This window comes from Saimiri boliviensis, chromosome 2 (genome assembly GCF_048565385.1).
Source record: "Saimiri boliviensis isolate mSaiBol1 chromosome 2, mSaiBol1.pri, whole genome shotgun sequence".
NCBI classification, from domain to species: domain Eukaryota; kingdom Metazoa; phylum Chordata; class Mammalia; order Primates; family Cebidae; genus Saimiri; species Saimiri boliviensis.
The window spans coordinates 234,665,424-234,687,124 of NC_133450.1; positions in this window are offsets into that span (position 1 = coordinate 234,665,424).

Below are 21,701 nucleotides of genomic sequence, written 5' to 3' on the forward strand. Positions count from 1 at the left end.
ATGACTCTCCCAAGGGATTAAGAGTGTTCCATGTAGATCTTCTAATAAAACCAAAGAGCCTCTGGGAAGCTGAAAAACACTGGCCTTCAGCACTCTAAGTAGAAGCCAAAGATAGAGAATAGATTATTAGAGAAAGATTTGTGTGTATAGCCTCTGTCCAATGCAGAGAAACCCAATGAAAATACACTCAAGGCTCATACACTTTAGAAAAAAATTGTATTAGTGGAAATATTTTATTAAAAAACATTAGCAGAAAATAAAGATGCCAACTTGGACTAAATGGAATATAGATACTACAAAATGGCAAAAGAAGATTCCCCAGCTGCAAACACATGTCATCTTTTTTTTTATAAAAAAAAAAAGGGAGCATGACTTTAAGAGCTGGACCAGAAGTCCAGAGGTAGAGGAAAGTTCAGAGTAGGTGAGAGACACAGGTTACCAGGCTTTGAGACCTTGTGGATTTTGCACAACTGGGTTTCAAAACAGATTGAAACAAATGACTCCTTCTTACCTTCCATTTCCCCAATTTTGGACTTGAGTTCTATAACTATTATTCTTTCTGCCATGGTGTGCTGGGAGTATTGGAGAAAGATACCTTGTCTCTTTTATTTCACAAGTCCATAGGTGGAGAGAAATTGTACCCCAGGAGCTGTACTTAATGGGTCACACTCAGAAGCTTTATCTACACCTGACTTAGATAATAAGTAGGTGATGAGTTTTGGGTTTTTGAGCTGGTGAGATTCTGGACTTTGCTAGTGTGATAATGGGATGAGAAACCTTCGCGAGCAGGTAAGATGCTTTCTGCAAGTGAGAGTGAATTATGGGGCCAGAGTTTGTACTGTAATGGACAGAACTGTAGGTGGCCCAAGCGATCTCTGCCCCCAATGCTGCATCCGTGATTAGATTGAGTAATATAGCAAAGAAATTTTGTCTGTGTGATTAAGGTCACTAATGAGTTGATGTTAAAATAGGGAGCACGATCTGGGTGGGGATAACCTAATCATATGAGCCATTTAAAAGTGGAGTTTTTTATAGCTGGACCTGGAACCATTATCATAAGTTAGATAAGAAACAAAAAGTTAAATGCTGTATGTTCTCACTTGTAAGTGGGAGCTCCACACTGGGTATACACGGGCATACAGAGTGGAATAGTAGATGTTAGAGCCTCCAAAAGGTAGCAAGATGGGAAGGAGTGAAGGTTAAAAAATTACCTATTTGGTACAATGTTCACTGTTTGAGTGATGTGTACACAGAAGTCCAGATTTCACCGTGATGCAATATATCCATATACATGTAATGGTACTGCACTTGTACCTCCTAAATGTATTTTTTTTAAGGTGGAGTTTTATCTGACTGGTAGAAGAAGAGGAAGTCAGAGAGATTTCAAGTGAGAAGTATTTGGTGAACTCCTACTGGCTTTGAAGATAGAGGAGGCTATGGAACAAAAAATGCAAATGGTCTTAGGAGCTGAGAGTGGTCCCTCACTGACAGCTAGCAAGGAAATAGAGAAGTCAGTCATGCAATAGTAAAAAATGGAATTCTGCCATCAACCTGAATAAGCTTAGAAGCAGACTCTTCCTCAGAACCTTGATTAGAGCCCAGCACAGCCAAAATTGCAGTCCTGAAAGCCCCTAAGTAGAATTCCTAGTTGAGCCCACTTAGACTTCTGAGCTACAGAACTGTGAGGTAATAAATGGATGTTGTTTGAAGCCATTAAGTTTATGGTAATTTGTTACACAACAGTAGCCAACTAATATACTCCATAATCCCAACAAACAGTCTTAACTTCCATAAACAAATACTTATTGAACACTTACTATACTTAAGGTATATGAAAGGGACATAAAGAGATAGCAACTATAAAAATAGTAATTAGCTAATGTTTATGGAGCACTTCTACAATGTGCCACATAGTCTCCTGATTATATGTGAATCATCTTATTTAAACTCTACAATTTATGAAGGATGTACTAGTTTATTACCAGCAGAGAGATTAGAAACATGAAGAGTACATAAATTGTCCCAGGTTTCCTTATAAAAACAAGACAGCAGGACCAGTATAATTTCCGTATTTTCTGGGGCAGTGATGAATTAAAATGCTCAGCCTTCTTGCCTCCTAATTGCATTTTGAATTGTCAAACCACATTCCTGGGTGTGTGGTTCAGAAAGCATGGTCATTCTGCTCATAAAATAAAGACATATCTACCATAGGAGCCCTGACTCTCAAGGCAGCCATCTGCATCCAGTGCAGTGGGTCAAACATCGAGTGTTTCTTCAGTAAACATCATGAACTTGCTGACTGCATGGTCTCTTAGAGGACATAGAGCCTAACTGGTGATCAGACGGGCATCCTTCATTGAAGACTGGGATTGGGTGAAACTGGGGTAAACACTGGAACCTGTTTTAGCTATCTATTGCAGAGTCACAGGTAACCACAACAAACCAGTAATGGCTTCAAATTCATGATTTTGTGTGTCTGGAATCTTTCAGGGGCTTTTCTGGGGTGGTTCTTTTCTGTTCCACCTGCCTAGGACTGTCTCTTGGTGCGGCTCTTTGCTTTGCCCTCTCTATGTGACGTTCTTATCCCTCAGGGCCTGTCAGTGGAGCTTAGACTACTCCCAGGATGGTGGTCTTCAGATAGTCCTACCTCTTTCATGGCTGCTTGGCTTCCACAAAGCAGGAAGTCAAAGTTCCCAGACTTGTTAAGGACGACCGTGGGTGGAACAGCATTCCCTCTGCTGTGTTCTATTGGACAAAGTGGTCAAAGGGTCAGACCGTCGCATTGCAGGAGAATCTGTGGATTGGGAACATACTGTTGGTGCCATCTTTGGAAAATACAGGCCACTATAGTGTTCCTTGAGAAATATTCTTTCTTCAGCAGCAGAGATACGCTCCCATTCTGAGAGTTAGGAAATAACGGAGCGACACTGAAGAGTAACAATTCAGACACACAATGATGAGAACAGAGCACTCTCTTCCTGGGTTTCACTTCATTATGGAGATCCATCCAGCGGGGTTTTACACCTTCACTTAACTGCAACAGATAGTTAGTCATCGCCTGCCAACTACCTCGTATCTGATCTTCCATCAGTTCTGGAGAGTTGCTGGAAATGTTCCCAAGCAACTGTGGTGCTGTTTCTGCAGGTAGAGGAGGGAAGAAAACAAGTAATGACAATTGAATTCTCCCCTTATTTTACATACTTATCACTATCATGCCACAGTTATTCATGCCACCTACAGCAAGTCTACACACATGTAAGGGAGATTTTGTGACATCCCCGCAGCCCTCTTCACAGATGGCTTGAGCATGTTCTGTCCAGTATCTTCATCCTTTTGCATGTACGGACTGCTAACTGGATGAAATAGGCCTTGTTAAAGCAAACAGATAATTATTCATTTGGGAAAGACCCCCCTGTCTTCATGTTATGCCAACATATGCATCAGATGCCAGCAGCTGCACGGTATATTACACTTGGTTCTGATTCAGTCCAGATACTCTACATTTATTTCCTTATTTCCTCACAGGACACAAGGACTAGTATAATTTTCTACCATGATCTTCAGGGGAAGTTTTCATATTAAATGTTGTCATCTTTTATATTCATTATTAACATATTAGTATATAATATGTCATAGTAACATATTTAAAATATTGGTATATGGTATATTATTTTGAAATTAGGATTTGAAATTATTTTGAAATGTGCACTAAATTGATAGTTATATGGAGCCAAGTTTCCTTATACATTTTTACATTAGGAAAGTAGGAAGTTTGGAACCAAATTTTTGGACCTCTTGGGTGTAGAACGTAGATTATCTCCCGTATGCTCTGTGATCTTGTGGAGGCTGATGACCAAAGGAAGAAACAGGATTGGACTGATAGAAAATAACCTGCTGGAGTAGGAAGATGGGGCGCTCACAGGGATGTCCCAGACCTCAGTACTTCTGCATAACAAACACCCAGACTAAGAGGCTTAAAATGCAAGCAACCATTTGCTTTGATCATGAATCTGCTTCACAGGTCACCCATCCTGCTACTGTCATCGTCTAGAATAATGTGGCATATTCAGGCTTTTTCAAAACCAATTAAAGTTGTCCCGAGGGGTTCAGTAAATGCATAGCAGTAGTCTAAAAGGTATTACCTGAGACTATGCCATGAGAACACCAGGTCAGCCGTTGTTATGTACCTTGGATTTCCACACTCATATTTTGCTTAAAATTATTCATTCAATTTTCTCTTAAGTGCCCCTGTATTTTAAAGGCCGTGGCTTCTCCTTTCTGACCTGATAAAATAATAAAATGGTCATCATATTTTAATCTGGGTGCTTGGGTGTACCTAGCAGAGGAACCCCCCATTCCCAACAGCATGGTGATGTGGTATGTGTGAAGCCAAAGGCTGCAGGAGATGCCTGGAGACAAGTGTGTGTGTGTGTGTGTGTGTGTGTGTGTGTGTGTGTTGTGTATGTGTGTGTGTGTATGCATGTGATTGTGTGTCTGTGGCTCTGCCCAGTGTACTTGTTAGCTTGGAAATTCCTCTAATTGGGTGAGAGCCAATGCATTCATTCAATACTAAGTAGAGAATATTTGGATAGGTTGAGGAGAAAGTTGACTCTCATATCAAAAAAAGGTGTCAAGGAACAGGTGGCCCCAAAAGGCAGATGAACGTAGAGAAAAATACGTTTTCAAGTACAAGACAATGAATGATGTAGGAAATATATAAGGTATGTTTTGTGTAAAGAAAGTGCAAGAAATAAGAGAGCATATGTCTGGGGCCAGACCTAAATTGTAGGCCACACTGCTTCCCTTCTGACTTCTACTTCAATATTCCCAGTATGGCTTGATATAAATGAGTTTCTTTTAACAGAGTTAAACAAAAATTGAATCGGTGATTCCCGTTGTCTTTTGCCCCATGGCAGTTTAAAATAGATCGTCCTCTTAGTCTTTTTGTAACTGAAGAAACACAGCTGGATTTGGGATTTGTAAGGGCAGGTTCTGACAGTCAGGACAGTGAGTGAATGGGATGAGATCATTGTTTTCTACATATTCAGACAGAAACCATATGTCTGTGAATTCACCCTGAAAAAGCTGAGAAGGGAAATCGTTTGCTCAACTGAAATGTGAGGCATCTCCCAGGACAAGGTGTTTCTAGTCCCAGAACCCACAGGAACATGTAAGTCCCTCTGAAAGGATTGTCACATGGCTAGACCAGAGCAGGTATCATGTAAATTTTTCCAGAATAGCATGCTTAAGGAAAAGTCAGTGCTCCTATCTATTAAGGAAGAGAGCTAACAGCAGCAAGAGTTAGTGTGTGCATCGACAGGCCACAGAACTCTGGGCTGTGGGCTAGACCACGTACATCTTGGTAGCAGAAGATCTTGATCTATTTGTCCAGTATTAATATCTAGAGAAAGGTTTAGCTTCTGGGGTCAGGAGCTGGGGAAAGACGGCAGGGAAAGGAGCCCTCTGCTGGACCCATAGCTCCTCCTGCTGTGAGGTCTAGAGCAGGGCCCCTGGCCTCACACTCACTGGTAGGTGTGGAGCACTTACAAGCTCCACACCCTCACTGCCCATTCCTCTGCACACTCACACGGCCCCCCGTCAGCTGACAAGAGCCGTCTTTCCAAATGAAGCCTCCCCAAGCTTCTGTTTTTTGTTTTGTTTTTGAGATGGTGTCTCCTTCTGTTATCCAGGCTGGAGAGCAGCGGCGCTATCTCAGCCCACTGCAACCTCCGCCTCCAGGGTTGAAGTGATTCTCCTGCCTCAGCTTCCTGCGTAGCCGGGATTACAGGCACCCGCCACCACGCCCAACTAATTTTTGTATTTTTAGTAGAGGCGGGGTTTCACCATGTCTCCCTGGCTGATCTGGAACTCCTGACTTCAGGTGATCTGCCCGCCTTGGCCTCTCAAAGTGCGGGGATTACAGCCAGGGCGCCTGACCCCCGTCCCTCTCATGCTGTTTCTAAAAGGAGGTATAACAGTAGTTTTTTTTCTCTCTTTCTTCATCTTGGATGATTCATTGGCACCCCTTAGTGATTGGAACCCAAGGAAGTTCTCTGAGAGCTATTTACTAGACATCAGTGTACATTTTAAACTCAGAGAAATTTGTGCTTCCAGTTGTATTCAATGTATTCATTGCTGATGCAGGATAGCTATAAATAAATGAGATTCTGGAATTCCTATGAAAGTGGGATCTCTAAAAAGATTCCTAACAACTGGCTTTGGAGACGGTTAAGTGTGTGTTTTTAACCTTTAAGTCCATGAGATGCAGGGAGCCACTTCATGGGAGAATTTTGATGATATTTTGCTTTCTGTGAGGCATCTCCAAGGACAAGGTGTTTCTAGTCCCAGAACCCACAGGAACATGTTAGTTCCTCTGAAAGGATTGTCACATGGCTAGACCAGAGCAGGTATCATGTAAATTTTTCCAGAATAGCATGCTTAAGGAAAAGTCAGTGCTCTTACCTATTAAGGAAGAGAGCTAACAGCAGCAAGAGTTAGTGTGTGCATCGACAGGCCACAGAACTCTGGGCTGTGGGCTAGACCATGTACATCTTGGTAGCAGAAGATCTTGACCTATTTGTCCAGTATTAATATCTAGAGAAAAGTTTATCTAGATATCATGCTCATTTTAACTGTATGACATTAAAGTAGCAATTACAAATACCAAAAGAGAGACTGGAGGGCATTGGGAACCAAAAGGCTCACTTCCCTACAAATATTCTCTTCTTCTGGATTTCATGGGTACCCATTAGTACCAGGATTTCCTGTGTTTGGCTATAGAAAGTTTCAAGTATGTATTACACGTATATAATAAGATGAGGACAGTTCGAAGCCACTATCTGTCATCAGTGTGTAAGGAGGGAGGTAGTTTTTCTTGAGAGGGTGGAGGTGGGAGGTAGCCCAGGGAAAGGCGTAAAGAGCAACAGGCTGGGAGGAGGGAGGAAGTGTGGGCAGCCTTAGATGCTTAGACAGACTCAGTGCTGCATGTGGGCACAGGCAGTCAGTCTGCCCTGACTCCTGAAGGCAAAGCAAGGGAGGGGAAAAGCACATGGCAAATAGAGAAGGGGAGGACTCTAGCCAGAACGCACTGTTTGCATTTTCAAATGCTAGGGATGGTGCATTGGCAAGCACTCTGCACAGAAGAATGGGGTGGGAGAGCTGGAGGAATACCTGGTCCAGCCCATCCAGGGGTCATCCCATACCTGCATTCCCTGTCCATGATGTGATCTGATGCCCAACCTACATCAAAAACACCATGTGCTGAATGGGAAATGAGAGGAAAATGTGAGGATGCTTTATTATTCTTCACAATTTTTCCTGTGGCCAGTTCCACTCAGCATGATTGTTTTCGGTGCCCAGGGAAGCTGAGTTTATAGTAAAAACGTGTATACATACGTGAGTTTATCTGTGTTTGTACATTTATGTATATGTGTGCGTATACATGTATGTACAAGTATATGAAGACGGTGGTGTTCCTGCTGGCATCCTATGGCCAACTTGACCCAGGGGAAGGCCTGGTAATAGCAGAGTCTAGGTGGTAGTATATATTTACTCACTGAAATTCTTTCAACTTTTTTGTGTTTAGATTTTTCATAAAATATTGCAGAAAATCATGTTGAGATTTTGATTGTAACTCACAGATTTAGTTGGAGGAAAACTGGTGTCTTTACAGTATTGATTCTTCATTAAGATGTATGTTTGTCTGTCCATATATTCAGGAATCTTTTTCTGCTTTTAAAGTTTTTTTTTATTTGTTTGTTTGTTTCTAGTAGGTTTTGCACATTTCTTGTTGGTATTATACAATTTTGTTTCTACTGTGAATAGAATTTTTTTCTTATATTTTCTGCTTGGTTATTGCTGTGCAGAGAAAAACTTGATTTTTATTTGTGGATCTTTCATCTGGTGAAAACATTGAGCTCTCTTACTGGATGTGATGCATTATCAGGGATTATCCTTTATTTTCAAGGTATGCAATCATTTGGTCTTTAAAGAATGGCTGTATTTTTCTATTCTTTTCCACTATTGATTTCTCATTCTTTTTCTTATCTAGTTGACACAAAGTGTGGAATTGTGATTGAGAGCACAGGCTCCTGCCCTTGATGGCCCAGGCATCTCTCTTAAGCTCTTTTATTTACCAGTTGTGTGAACTGAGGCCCGTGCTAAGCCTCAGCGTCTCATTTTCTTGCCCGTGAAGCAGGAATACCAGCGGCACTTCCCCTCCGGTTGCTGTGAGGTTGAAGTAGGATGGCACGTGTAAAATGCTAACCCAAGGGCAAGGCAGCCAAAGGGGACACAGGAACTCTGTGACTCTGTGTATTCAGCAACTCTTCCGTGACTGTAAAACAATCTCAAAAGCTTTAAACAACGTAGAATGAAACACATATGATTTAGCCAACAAGAGGTGAACAAAACCCATCTGCAGTCAGAATGCCTTTCTCATTCCTGATGTTCTTTACTGATGGGCCCCAGGGTGCGGGAATCAATCAAGCCAGGAGCCTGTCCTCACAGAGCTGAGTCACTGTCGACATTAGGTTAGGGACAGGAAACAAACCAGCATAAAGATGGACAGAGGGTGGCGCGGCGGTACACAGAGAGTCAGGAGACAGGTCTCCGAGTAGGCCTCACATATACAGACACTGGACAGAGGCGAGGGAGCCTCCCGGCAGGGGCCTGGGAAGGAGCACTCAGGGAGGGACAGTGACTCAGCGTGCCCAGTACTGGATTTGGCACTACGCCGTCAACATTACCTACGACAGCAATCTTAGTGGGTAATGGAAGCGAGAACATGGAAGCCTGGTGGAGAGAAAACAGAAAACGGATGGTGAAGACAGCAGGACTCGATTTGGGGTGGTTTTTTTTCCCCCGCCCCATAAATGAGTGTAGAGGAATAGGCAACGAGGGTGATGTAGATAAAGGTGAGGTAAATAAGGATGTCAACAAGATACCTTTGTAGGTGGGTGGGAGTGGTATCTTGCAGGCCGATTGAGATGCCCCACTGACAAGAGTAGAGCTGGGGATGCAGGACAGATGCTGGGGACACTGCTGGGGGTTCTGCAAGTGGAGGGAGGTGGCTGCTGAGCAGAGTGCAGATACTTCACCCATGGGGCTTAGGACCTGTTAGAACTTCATGTATACAGTCGGCCCTCCATAGCCATGGGTTCCACATCTGTGGATTCAACCAATATTTGAAAAAAATAAAAAATAAACCCACGACCATAAAAAATCATACAAAATGTTAAAAATATAGCCTGACAACTTTATATAACATTTGCATTCTATGATGTATTATGAGTGATCTAGAGGGGATTTAAAGTACACGGGAGCATGTGCCTAGGCTGTGTGCAAGAGCGATACCATTTTATATCAGAGACTTGAGTATCCGAAGGTTTTGGCTTCTGTGGGGTCTGTCAACCAGTCCCACCTGGGTACCAAGGGACGACCATATAATACCCTCTTGAATCTTCTCTGAGGATATTGATGGTGCTAATTTTAAAATATTTTGGTTTTTGTCAATTCCATTCTTGGATATTTTTTTGTTTGCTTGTTTGTTGGATTGATGTATCTGTTTCTTAATGTTCATTTTCTCTGATGTGAGGTGATTATCCTCAGTTTTCAACAGCTACTTGGACAGTCTCTGTTCTTCTCCCAAGGAGAGGTCAGATCTCAGGAATGGGCCTGTGGTGATTGTGGAAATGCTGCTTAGGTGGGTGAAGTGGACTGGGGGCTTACCTCCTATTGGAGGTAAGGGAAGTCCCCCTAGGTGATCCCTCCTGCTCCTCTGGGTTCTGACCCCATTCTCCTCTGGAGCCTGAGATGGGAATCTGTTTTGCCCATCACTCAGCCCAGCAAGCTGGGGCAGAAGGCACCACTGCTTGGGACAGCCACCCTGGTGTGATGGGTAATGTTATGTGTCAACTTGACTGGGTTCAGAGATGCCCAAATATTTGGTAAACATTATTTGTAGGTGTGTTTGAAAGTGTTTTGGGAAGAGACTTGCACGTGAATTGGTAGATTAAATAAGGAGGTTGTCTTCACCAAGGTGGACCAGCCTCATCCAATCCATGGAGGGCCTGAATAAGACAAAAAGGCAGAGGAAGGGCTTCTTGAGCCAAAACATCCGTCTCCTCCTGTCCTCAGGCCCTGGCGCTACTGGTTCTTGTGCTCTTGGACTTGGACTGAAACTGACCTGTTGGTTCCCTGGTTCTCAGGCTTTTGACCTGGACTGAATCTCACCACTGAAGTCTACTCCTGGCTTTCCTGGTTCTCCAGCCTCCAGGTGGCAGATTGTGGGATTTCTTGGCCTCTGTAATCATGCAAGCCAGTTCTTATAATGTGAGATTTATAATAATTATCCCCCATCTCCAATAGGAGGTATTTCCTATTGGTTCTGTTTCTCTGGAGAACCCTGGCTAGTACACCCAGGTGGGACTCCCCCCTCCACCACCCTGCTCTTAGGGTCACTGCACTGCCCTCCTCTCTGCCCCCTGCCCTACATGTTTAGGCTGCTGTTGTCTCTACTCTTATTTATCCAGCAGCATGGTTCCTTTTTTCTTTCTATTTGACAGGAATTGCTGTTGCTTCCTGGCTTTCCAATGGTCCTGTTTTTTAATTTCTGCTGCTTTTTATGGATTTATTTTTTTGTAAGTAACTCTTATTATCTCAGAGAGTCTGGGGGTGCACAGAATTAAGCCAGCGAGTGTAGTTGGCCATTTTTATCCAATGCTTTTCAACCCTCACTTCCTTAGAGAGCTTTGTCCTCCTCTGGTGTCAACTCTCACTTTCCAGATCAATGTTCCCACCATTGCCTCAATCTCAAGAGTCCCCAAAACAAATGAGAGCTCTCCCCGACTCTTGTGGGCTCCAGCCAGCCCACAGCATCCTTAGAAGCCCTCTTGAGACTTCACTGCTCTGTTTTGACATCTCCAGCGGCTCCCACTGCCCACTGGTCACATCCTGGGTCTAGAAAACATGAAAGGAAGAGACAAAGGAAGCTCTTTGGGTAGAAGAGACGGGAAAGAAATTTGACTTTCCCGACACATTTGCCAATAAAGATTTTTTCTTCCTCAAGGATATTAGTGAAAATGTCTTTTACCAGCCCTGAGAACTTAAAAAAGAAATGGTTCTTTAGGTCAAATGGGCTTTATCTAAGAATAGAGGTGGGGTGCTAATTGACTTGGAATCTGAAATTGATCCTTAAGAGAAAGGTAGAAACCACGTTACAGGTGTGAGGGAGAGCTCGTTGAGGCACAGGGAAGTCTGTTTCTGTCTGGTTGCTGTGGGGAAGCCGGCGGCAGGCGACAGTTAGGCCCTGGCGGGCGGGCATGTCTCAGCTCACACGGGACACATTTGAACCCGGGCTCACCTATAATTAGGAATCCCAGATGCTGCGGTCCCGGCCTCGCCCACCGCAGGCAGAGTTCCTTCGCGCCTCCCCAGAGGATATTTTAGACCTGGGGTTTTGATTTTATTTTTGCATGAGATTCACCTTGGATGGAAACCCCAGGGTTGATTGATGGCCCACGCCACGCTGTCTTTTTTATCCCTCGCCTGAGATGCAGGCCCAGGCTGTGGCTTCAGTCAACGGCAGCAGGACGCCAGCTGAGATGGCTGCGGAATCCCACAGACAGGGCCTGATTTCCGGCAGATGTCCCAGATACCAGGCAGGAGAGCCCACCACAAAAATGGTTGCGTAAAAAAATGTCTGCTTAGTGTGACCTGCCAGCAACAGGATCATAGCACATAGCTCGGAGCCTGGAGAGGTGCAGGCCGATCTCTGAGTTCACCCCCAAGAACATCACTTCATCCAGACCGGCCCTGGCCTGTCCGGTGGGGCCGATTCTGACGTTCCCTGCAGGTTCCAGCCACTAAAATGAAGAAAGCAAGCTGCGGGCAGAGCTCCCTCCCCTGTCTGGTGCCAAGTTTGATGCTGAGAGCAGGAATCGCAGATGACATTGGAGCCTGTAGCCACCAAATGCACCAGCAACTGTTCACTGTGCGCCCCACGCTCTGCATTCACTAATCAGTTCCTCCAACACACACTGCTGAGCAGGAGCCACGGGCCAGGCGGGTTCCAGGGCAGGGATACAGTGGGGAGTGCAAGGTTGCGTCTCTGCTCTTGGGAGCCCATACTTCAGGGCTAGGGAGTGGGCACCTCCCAACACACAGATAAGTGAGTTTACTATGTAGGACATCAGATGGTGTCCCAGGCTCCGAAAAACAGTGAAGGGAGAGGGAGCCGAGGTGAGGGCAGGCCGCAAGGTCAGCATGTTGCTTGAAGAAGGCTGACGAGGTGGCACCTGTGCAGAATAAGGGGGTGAAGCGGCCAGGTGCTCTTCGGGGATGCGCACCCTTTCCATCCCTCGTACAGACCATGTCCTGTGAGGGACTGAGGCTTTGCAGATGAGGAAACCAGGTGGACGGGCTCAGGCCCTGCAGCTTGGAGACTCGGTGGGATTTGAGCCTAGGTGTCCCTGGTCCTGGAGCCCGTTGCAAGAAGACACAGCAAGACGATTGCTCTGAAAATAGAGAGAACCATGGACAGATGCATGGGATTTATGACTGTGACGTAAGATGTTTACTCCAGAGATACATCAAGTGGGGGTGATCCGCCGTGACCCTGCCCCATCTCCTCTCCTCGCACCCAGGCCAGGCCTGCTCTCAGGGCCTCGGTTCACTGTCTGCGGCCCCTTCTGCATTCTTTCCCACCCTCCTGCATTCTCCCATTCCTGCTCCCCAGGGCCAGCTGTGTCCTCTTCCCACTCTGCTCTGTCTGCTGGCTGTGGCCGTCTGTCCCTGTCTCTCGTCTCTCTTCACTCCCATTTGGCCAGCCTGTTTCCCGAGCAGCTGAGTCTTTCCCCTTTGGGCACCGTCTTACTGATACATTCGCCTTTTTTAGCAGCGCCCACTCCACAACTACTTCTGTGAAATGGGCTGGTTTCCCCAGTAAAGCCACAGGCTGTGATAATGCAGGACTTGACAGCAGGGGAAGAGATTAGAGGACTGAATAAATGATGGATCTGTCAATCCAAGACACATAATAGAAGATTGGATTCCCATTAAGGGAGCAGATGAAAGACAGAAGGACACAGCCCCTCTCACCATCACCTAGGAGATGGCTAAATATCTGCTGAGAGAATGTGGGTAAAGGTGACAAACGTACCCTTCACTGCTCAGCAGCTATGTGACCTTGGTTAGCTCACCAAACCTCTCTGTGCTTCAGAGCTCTGAGGGGGAATAAAACCTGCCCTGTGTTTACCTTGCCTCCCTGGAAGATTTGTGATGAGAATAAAGTCTGAAAATACTTTGAAAAATAGACTGCACCCTACGAGTTCCATCGTAACTGGTGTTTCCAGGAAAGCAAACGTATTTGCTGCCTAACTGAGCTGTGTTTCTGATCTCTTGTAGCTTGACTGATTCTTACTTTTTTGAGCAATGGAAACCTTTGGTGGTGTCAAGCCTAGAAAAAAACTCTGAATAACATTTAAAAATGTGTACGACACACATACTGTGTCGAAAGGGACCCGACCGTGTCTGCATTTGCAGCAGCTGTAGGGTACCACGAAGACACCTGTGTGTTCTATGACCACCGCATCACAAGTACTGCCAACCCCACTGTGATTTCTTGCCTACATTCCCAGCTGAAGTCAATATTAAATTTTTATTACAGGTGATGAAAATAAAAGTTTATTTTTCCCCATCTGTGCTCATATAGTCCTCCCGCAAATTCCATCCACAGACTCTTAGGGGATCCATGGATCCCAGGTTAGGAATATTAGAATTAGATGCATGATCTCTTTGTAGGTATAGATAAGAAAAAGACTAGAAGGCTCAATTGATCTGGCCATTTAGATGAACTAGTTCAACTAGTTTACTAGGGAGCAAAATGAGATAAAAGTTTTATATTTTTACAGAGATACTTTTGGTTTGGTTTGGTTTTTAAATTATTTGCAGAGGAAACACCTCTAGCTATGAAAGTAAGCGCAGTCTTACTTCTACAAATGAAGGGAGGGCCGGGTGCAGTGGCTCACACCTGTAATCCCATCACTTTGGGAGGCCAAGGCAGATGGATCACCTGAGGTTGGGAGTATGAGACCAGCCTGGCCAACATGGTGAAACCCCATCTCTACTAAAAATACAAAAATTAGCCGGGCGTGGTGGTATGTGCCTATAGTCCCAGCTACTTGAGAGGTTGAGGTGGGAGGATCACTTGATCCTGGGAGGCAGAGGTTGCAGCGAGCCTAGATCATGCCACTGCACTCCAGCCTTGGCAACAGAGTGAGACTGTCTGAAAAGAAAAAGAAAAAAGAAAAGAAAAAAAAAAAAGAAATGAAAGGAGAATGTACAATGCTAGTTTCATATGATAGCTGACTTCCTAAAGGGATTTTTCCACACCCATCTGAAGTGGTAGAATGATCCATTTATCTAAGTGGGCACCGAGAATCAAGTTCTTCCCTGGAACAGGGTGAGGGTTGGGTGGGGGGCGCAGAGGGAGTTGCTTCTTCCTAATGGGCTCTGGTGTTCACAGAGCGCCTGAGAATCAGATGTGGGAAGGACATGCCCGGGTAGTGGATAAGATGATCTGTCCACGTGCTTGCCGGCAAATTCCGGACACAGATTGGGGAGAAGAATGTTTCCCCACGCAGGCTGAGGGAACATCCAGCACGCAGAGCTACACGCATTCCTGCGTAGATGACAATTGTGAAGGTGTGCGATACTACAGGGATAAAAATGTACCGAGGCTGGAGACGGATTATTATTATTCATCTGACGTCTGTGAAATCAATATAGGAGGCTGAAGCCAGTAATGCCTACCTCTCGTGGTGATTGAACAGCCTCAAATGAAACGTGCCTTATTTTCTCCCTTCTTTAAGCAGTAATAACTTTCCCAGAGAAAGAGGGCTCTTGTGAATTGAAAGAGGTCAGCTTACATCCTGCATCCCACATTCTTCATCCCTAAAGCTGCTCCCACATCAAGGTGTCTGTGGCGAGCATCACATTAGCCGGCAGTGCTGAGAGTGGCTGCCAGCATACTTGGTGCTTGTAAACCAAAGTCCAGGCTGCGGCTGTGCAATAGACACAAACTGGCCCAGGCATCTGTTGGTGCCCGAAGTCTTCAGGACACAAACATATTTCTTGCATCTTTTTAAATAATAAAGACTGTACTCTTCCATTCTGAAAAGACTGGTATGATTTCCATCTTTGAGGCCAAGTGTCTAGCGTCAACGTTGGACAAGAGATTTCCGCGGTGGGGCTGAAGGCAGGTAAGGGTAAGGACGTGTGGTGAGCAGGTGGAGGTGATGGGCAGGCACCTGGGACTAAGGAAGAGGGGAATTGTATTCAAGTTGAAACAAATATAAATATTGACACTATACTCTGATTTTTTCCACCTAAATTAAAGCCAGTCACCTCAGGTAAGAGTCCACCTCTCTTCCATGGAGGATCAGTCTCTCCCTGGGGAGTTCGGGAGCCAGATTCCTGCATACAGACCAGGGAACCGCGTTGCTGCCCCTCAGACCACCTGGAGAGAAGGAGAAGTTTCCAGAGCACAGGCCCAACCCTGGCCCAGAATTGTCCAGATCATTCGACAGTGGAGAATCAAGCCATTAGTGTTTCTGGGCATTCCCAGGGAACGTAACGGGGAAGGAGTGCAGGCTGTGCTGTGCTGTGCAGAGTTTTCCTCATGTCCCACCAGAGCGGCTGTGTAGGCAGCAGTGGCTCTGAGATCCCAGACGGGGCTTGCTGGGAGACCTGTGGGCTGAAGGAAAGCTCAGAACACCGGGCAGCAGCCTCTGCTCTTAGACATTGCACATATCTGCAAAAGACTTAGAGAGGGAAGGGAAGGAAGACAGTGCCACCTCTCCCAGCATCACCCTGGTTTCCTTGCAGCTCCTGGTCTGGTTAATTTCATTCCCATGTTCCTTTTTGCTCTGAATAGGTTTGTTCGTTCTCATACTATCAGAATCACAATATGGGTACATTTTACACTCTGCGTTTTACGTTTATCGCCTCACAAATATTTTAATGACATTGCATCGTCTTCATACACATTACTTTCACTAGCTTCATGTTATTCTGCTGACCCAATCCCTTACAGGTGAAGACTTTTCTCTGGTTGTTTCTTCACTGCTCTAAGGAAGACTCTGCACTGAACCCTTATGGGCACAAAGCTTTTCTTATGTTAGCTTATTTCCTTAAGTTAACAAAGTGGACGTGCACTGCACAATGCCAGGACGTGCCATTTACCTCCATTAGGAGCCATGTGCCCTGAGGATAGCTTCTTCGAGGCAGAAAGTGCCATTCATTCCTAAGGGTAGGTCACCATGAGATCTAATTTAACAAGACTCCTTTTAAAAACAGGACCCTCCTCTGTGCTGGTTGCTGTGTAGTCACGTGCTGTCTGCAGGGATGCATGGACTGATTCCCCAATTTCCCACAGTGTGGTGAGTTTCCTTGGCTGGGCTCCACCTTCTCAGGTTGGGACAAGGACCTCATCTTGCCTTGGTTTAAGGACTTTGGCCCTTTGTGCTGAGGGATTGTGTCCGCCATGAGCTCAAGCACGTTTCACAGTGATGGAGCCATTCATCACCCTCTGTTCTATTGGGAAGACTCCATCTCCTTCCCTGGGGGCTGGCCGGAAACTGTGAGGGAAAGAAGACAGGTGGAGGCCAGAGGAGACAAATTCAGCAAGGGTTCTGTGCTCCTGCGTGTTCTCATTTTTATTTTTACTTACAAAAAAGGCAGGTCTTGGTCCTTACACAGCTCATCAAAACCTTGTGAGGACTCATTTGACACCTCCTTGAAAAAGTGCTATGTCAGTGTAATGTAGTGTATGTCCATTTGCTGAAAAATGTGCCACACGCTTAGAGAGATGACCTGCGTGGCATTTCTGTAGCAGTTGTGTGGAATGTGATTCTTCCTTTCTCATTTCTCACCCTTATAATTTCCATTTGCTTATGAGACTTTGTGAGGTCTAGCTACCCCGTGCTCAGAATAGTGGCCTATGTGTGCTCAGCTAACGGAGGTCCCCATTGCCCAGAGACAAGCCCTCCGACCAGAGGGAGCTGCAGTTCCCGGGTGAGGCTCTGCGTCCTGCTCTGCCCCTCTGGAGCTAGGAGACCACCCCAGCTCCCTTTCTGCTGCTGGTCCCAGTTTCCTTTTTCCTATGGGTCATAAGCTTTCTACTGATCATGAAACAAAATGGGTAAAAAAGTTTCTGGCTGTCAGTTTTTCATGTTTTTCTGGTGAGAGTTTTACAGTTGCCATGCGTGGGGAGAAACTAGCCTTGCTGGAGATACTACTTCTGCTTTTTCTTTTCTTTTCTTTTTTAACTACAAAATAAGTTGATTTCTGATTCCTGGTAGCAAGGCCTTTCTGCCTGAATGGCAGATGTGGCCAGGGCTCTTAGCTCTGCTTGTACCTGCAAGACAGGACACCAGGATGCCTCCCTGCCAGCTGTTCTGGGCAGTGGTCCCCAGCCTTGTGAGGCAGTGCCACCCTTGGGGATTAAGAACGCGGGTGCTGGGGTGCCATCCGTCTTGGATCTGCGGGCTGAGTTGGTCTGGGTATAGCCAGGTGTGTGGAACCTTACGGCCTCACAGTGACGGCAGCAGGGCCAAAGGTGAGGACGGCTGCTTGCTGTAGCATTTCTCCCATCACACTTCAGAGGATGCGGAATCCTATTCCTGCCCTATTGCCCTTTACAGCATCCGATGTCAACGCCTTCTGAGCCCTTCAAATCCTGAGCCTGCCTACGTGAATCTGGATATGGGACAAAACCATAAATACTGATTCCTTTGAAAACCACTGTTTAATAACCCATTAACTCGATTTAACCACTTTAAAAACCTAGTTGCATTTTCAGAGTTGATTTGATCGGCTCAGTTAGAGTGCACCTGTGTCCACACTGTGGGGCAGCCATTGTGCAGCTGTCTCTTGGAGCCCTTCTCAGCCAGCTCGTCACCCTCCGGATGAGGAAAGTGATGGAAGGTACCGGCCCACAGTGGGGCCTGCTGCCTGTCAGCGTCTCTGATGGCCTTTGATTCAGGCCCACAGTAGTTTAGACTAGTTATGGGCCCCAGGGCATTTACAGGGCTCTGCTGTTTATCTTCCTCCTCCTCTCCTGTGTTTCGAGGAGAAAGAAAGGAGAAAAAGGGCCCCACCGCTAGCTCTTGTGAACCCTTTTTTTCTCATCCAAGTAAACACATTCTATGCTTGTCTCTTAGACTGCTGAACCCAGTAACTGACTTTTAGGGCATCATAAAGGTCGTTTGTTTTGCGGCAGAGTTGGTCAGACTCCTGTTTAAGGCAGAAGAAAAGAATAAGTAGAAAAGGTAACAAAGAAGGAAGGAAGGAAGGAGGGAAGCAAGGCTTGTCATTGCCTTAGAACTTTGTCCTCTGTGTCCTTCGGCTGCTGTGCCTGCGATCTGGGCAGCCCACATCAGGAAGATGGTGGTCCCCCTGTGTGACCGCATGGTGCGATGATGGTGGAGGAGAGACAGTCAGCACTCCCGTGTCACTGGGCTGTGCTTTTTTTGTTGGCCATTGCAGTTTGAAATGAGCACAAATGAACTATCCTCTAACCTGATACTTCTTTTTTTCCTTTTTTCTTTTTTTTGACAGTCTTGCTCTGTTGCCCAGGCTGGAGTATGGTGGCATGATCTTGGCTCACTGCAACTTCTGCCTCCTGGGCTCAAGCCATCCTTCCATCTCGGCCTCCTGAGTAGATGGGTTTACAGGCACACACCAACACTTCCGGCTAATTTTTGTGTTTTTGTAAAGCTGGGGCATCGCCGTGTTGGCCAGGCTGGTCTTGAACTTCTGGACTCAAGCCATTTGCCCACCTCGAACTCCCAAAGTGCTAGGATAACAGGCATGACCCACTACACCCAGCCTAACCTGCAGCTTCTGTAGCTCTATTTTAGGAGGTGGAGTCATTTAAAAGAGCAAGACTGAAATATGCCTGCAGATAATTCTGCATTTTCCATGCCCATCTTCTTGAAGAATTGTCATAAGATGGAGGAAGCCTGGACTGTCCCCCACCTGCTCTGCCAGCCCTGGGGCAGGTGACCTGTCTGTGCCTCAGTTTCTTCACTTTTCAGTGGTGAGTCTTAGTAATGGCCTCATAATGTGAAGGGGATGAGATCAGTGCGCACACGGGCAAGAGGCCTAGAGCAAATCCAGTGCGGAGAAATGCCCAGTCGACTTGTGCTGACTCCTGGAGGGCTGTGTCCCCTGCAGAGCCCGGCGGGTCCCCCTAGCACTTCTCATGCCACTGGGTGTGGGGAACTGAAGAGCCTCTTGCAGTATTTCTCTTCTCTGTCACTTCTTCAAACATACAAGCTGTTGACCTCCAGAAAAGCTTTGGACCTTGCACCCTTTGGGGTCTTTTTCTTTAAGAGTGGGCCACTTCTGCTGTCTGTCCCTTTCCATCAGGCAGCCAGAAAAGACGGAGTGCTGGTCAGTTCGAGGCTGCGTTTCCTTATGGCTGTTCTTTGGGGGTATTTATTTACGCAGGAGACACTGGGTTCACCTGAAGTGAGGCTGCTGTTGAAGCGAGTGTTGATGTAGGTGAATAAACACGCACAATAACATGTAGCCGATGTGATGAGCCATTTCAAGGAAAATGCAGCATCGATACAGCCACGTATAAACTCAACAAAGTACTGAATTCCAGCTTATCCTTTTCAATTCATTAGGGAAGTTTCCCTAAACACTGCTGTGAATTTAGATTGATCTTTTAAGTAATTTGAATTTGCAGGATGTTTTTTACAGTATTTTTTTTTTTAAATGGATGTAATTATTTCTTCAAAATTCCCTCAGAAGACTTTTTTTCCTGTGCCTACAGAATAGCATTTTGACTATTCTTCATGCAATAAGCTCTTACCACTCTGGGTTTGAATGACCAAGTGAAGTATTTTGGAGAAATGCTGTAAGACCCAATTCTTCTGGCAGAGGAGGTGAGGCCTGTAGTGAGAGCGGCCCAGCAAGGGAAGGGGAAGGGCTTTGGTTATCCCTGGCTGGGCAGACAGCAGCTGAGTGCCAGGGAGGGTGTCTCAGAGTCAGAAAGTGTAGTATTTGGATCTCATTTATTAGCTGTGCAATTGTGTTAATTATTCACTGCTTCAGTGTCCTGGTCCGTAAATGCGAACAAGAACATGCTATTCCATTCTTTGCTGACTAACCACACAATTGAATAAAAAATGCATGCAAGCCGCCTGTCCCATAGCAGGCACTTACTACATGACAGCTATCATTATTTTGTCTAGGTCTGAGTGAACATAGGACCATCTTTCCCATCAAAATATATGGGGACAATCAAACAAATAACAGAATCCCCCAAGAAAGCATCTGAGCGTAATTCGATTTCTAGTGTTTACTGTTTACGTGAATGAACTTTTATAATGCAGCGCTAGGCCTTTCTTAGCTACTAGGGAAAAATGTCTTCTGTATTTGTAGGATGAGGGATGCTGCTCTAAACCCCGGTTGAGACTTGCCAGGCCTCTCATGTGTTGAGAACAATGGGGCTGGAAGGAGGCTGGCTGGGGCGGGAGCAGGCTGCAGCAGGTCCTTCCCAAAGCTGCAGGCGTTTCTCCACTGGGCTCTGAGGCGGTCACATGCGGCTGCCTGTGGACATCGGCAGGCCAACAAAGTGATTCAAGTGTTGAGGGATGTGTGTGTCATGCCATAATAAAGCCAGGATCAGGACACCCGCCCTCCCGGGATGCAGAACGGTGTTATCCCTTCGTGCAAACCTCAGGCTCAATGGTCCACTTTCACGTATTCATCTTCCTGAAAGTTCACCAGGTGCATAACAGCACAATCCATAGCGCTGCCTCGTCTCCCTGATATTAACAGCCTCTGCCTTGGAAGGATCTGTGAGTCAGCTGTAAAATTTTGCTGAAGATCGTTTTGCCCAAACTTGATTTCCTTCATGCCCATAAACTATCAGACATCACTTTCTGTTTTCCTATTTTTAGACTGAATCAAACAACAATAATTTAACTTTTACTCAGTGCTGTCTTTGCCTTCACTTTAAAATACACTATCTTTTCCAAACCATACACATATGTTTTAATGGGTTGTCACTAGTTCATACTTGATCCATATTTTGTAGCTGAAAAAGTCCAAAGGCTGGAAGGTTCGGTTTCTGGAGCCCTGGACATCCTCGGAGGCAAATGCAAGCCTTCTGCGATGAAGCAAGAAGGAAGGCTGGCTGGGCTGGGCGCAGCCTGGTGCGGAGGCCTGGCCCTTTGCTTTCTGTGTGTGGGGCATGCCGAAGTTGTAACTGGTCTCAGTGGAAATGAGGAAAATGGGAACCCTGGGGGAATGGGGAATCAAGTCGCCAATCATCCTTTAGAACTGTCATTGTTCTTCTCACATTCTTGTCTTAGATTCTGCAGATGCGACCGGAGTAGGGAATAGTAGTAGTCATGGTGTTTACATCTGTGAAATCATACACACTTGGTAACCTTATGTTGATTCCACACCACACTGTCTAATCACCGTTTTCTCTTTCCTTCTCCCTTTCTCCCTTCCTCCTTTTTCCCTTTTCTTCTTTCGTTCCCTGGTTTTTAAAGGCAATGTTGACATTATGCTGGTCAGTAAAAAAACAAACATTCATTCCAACTTAAATAGCCTAAGAAACAAGAATCCTCGAGCTCTGATTAAGTTCTGTCTCTTACTCATTTTCAAAATAGGAATGA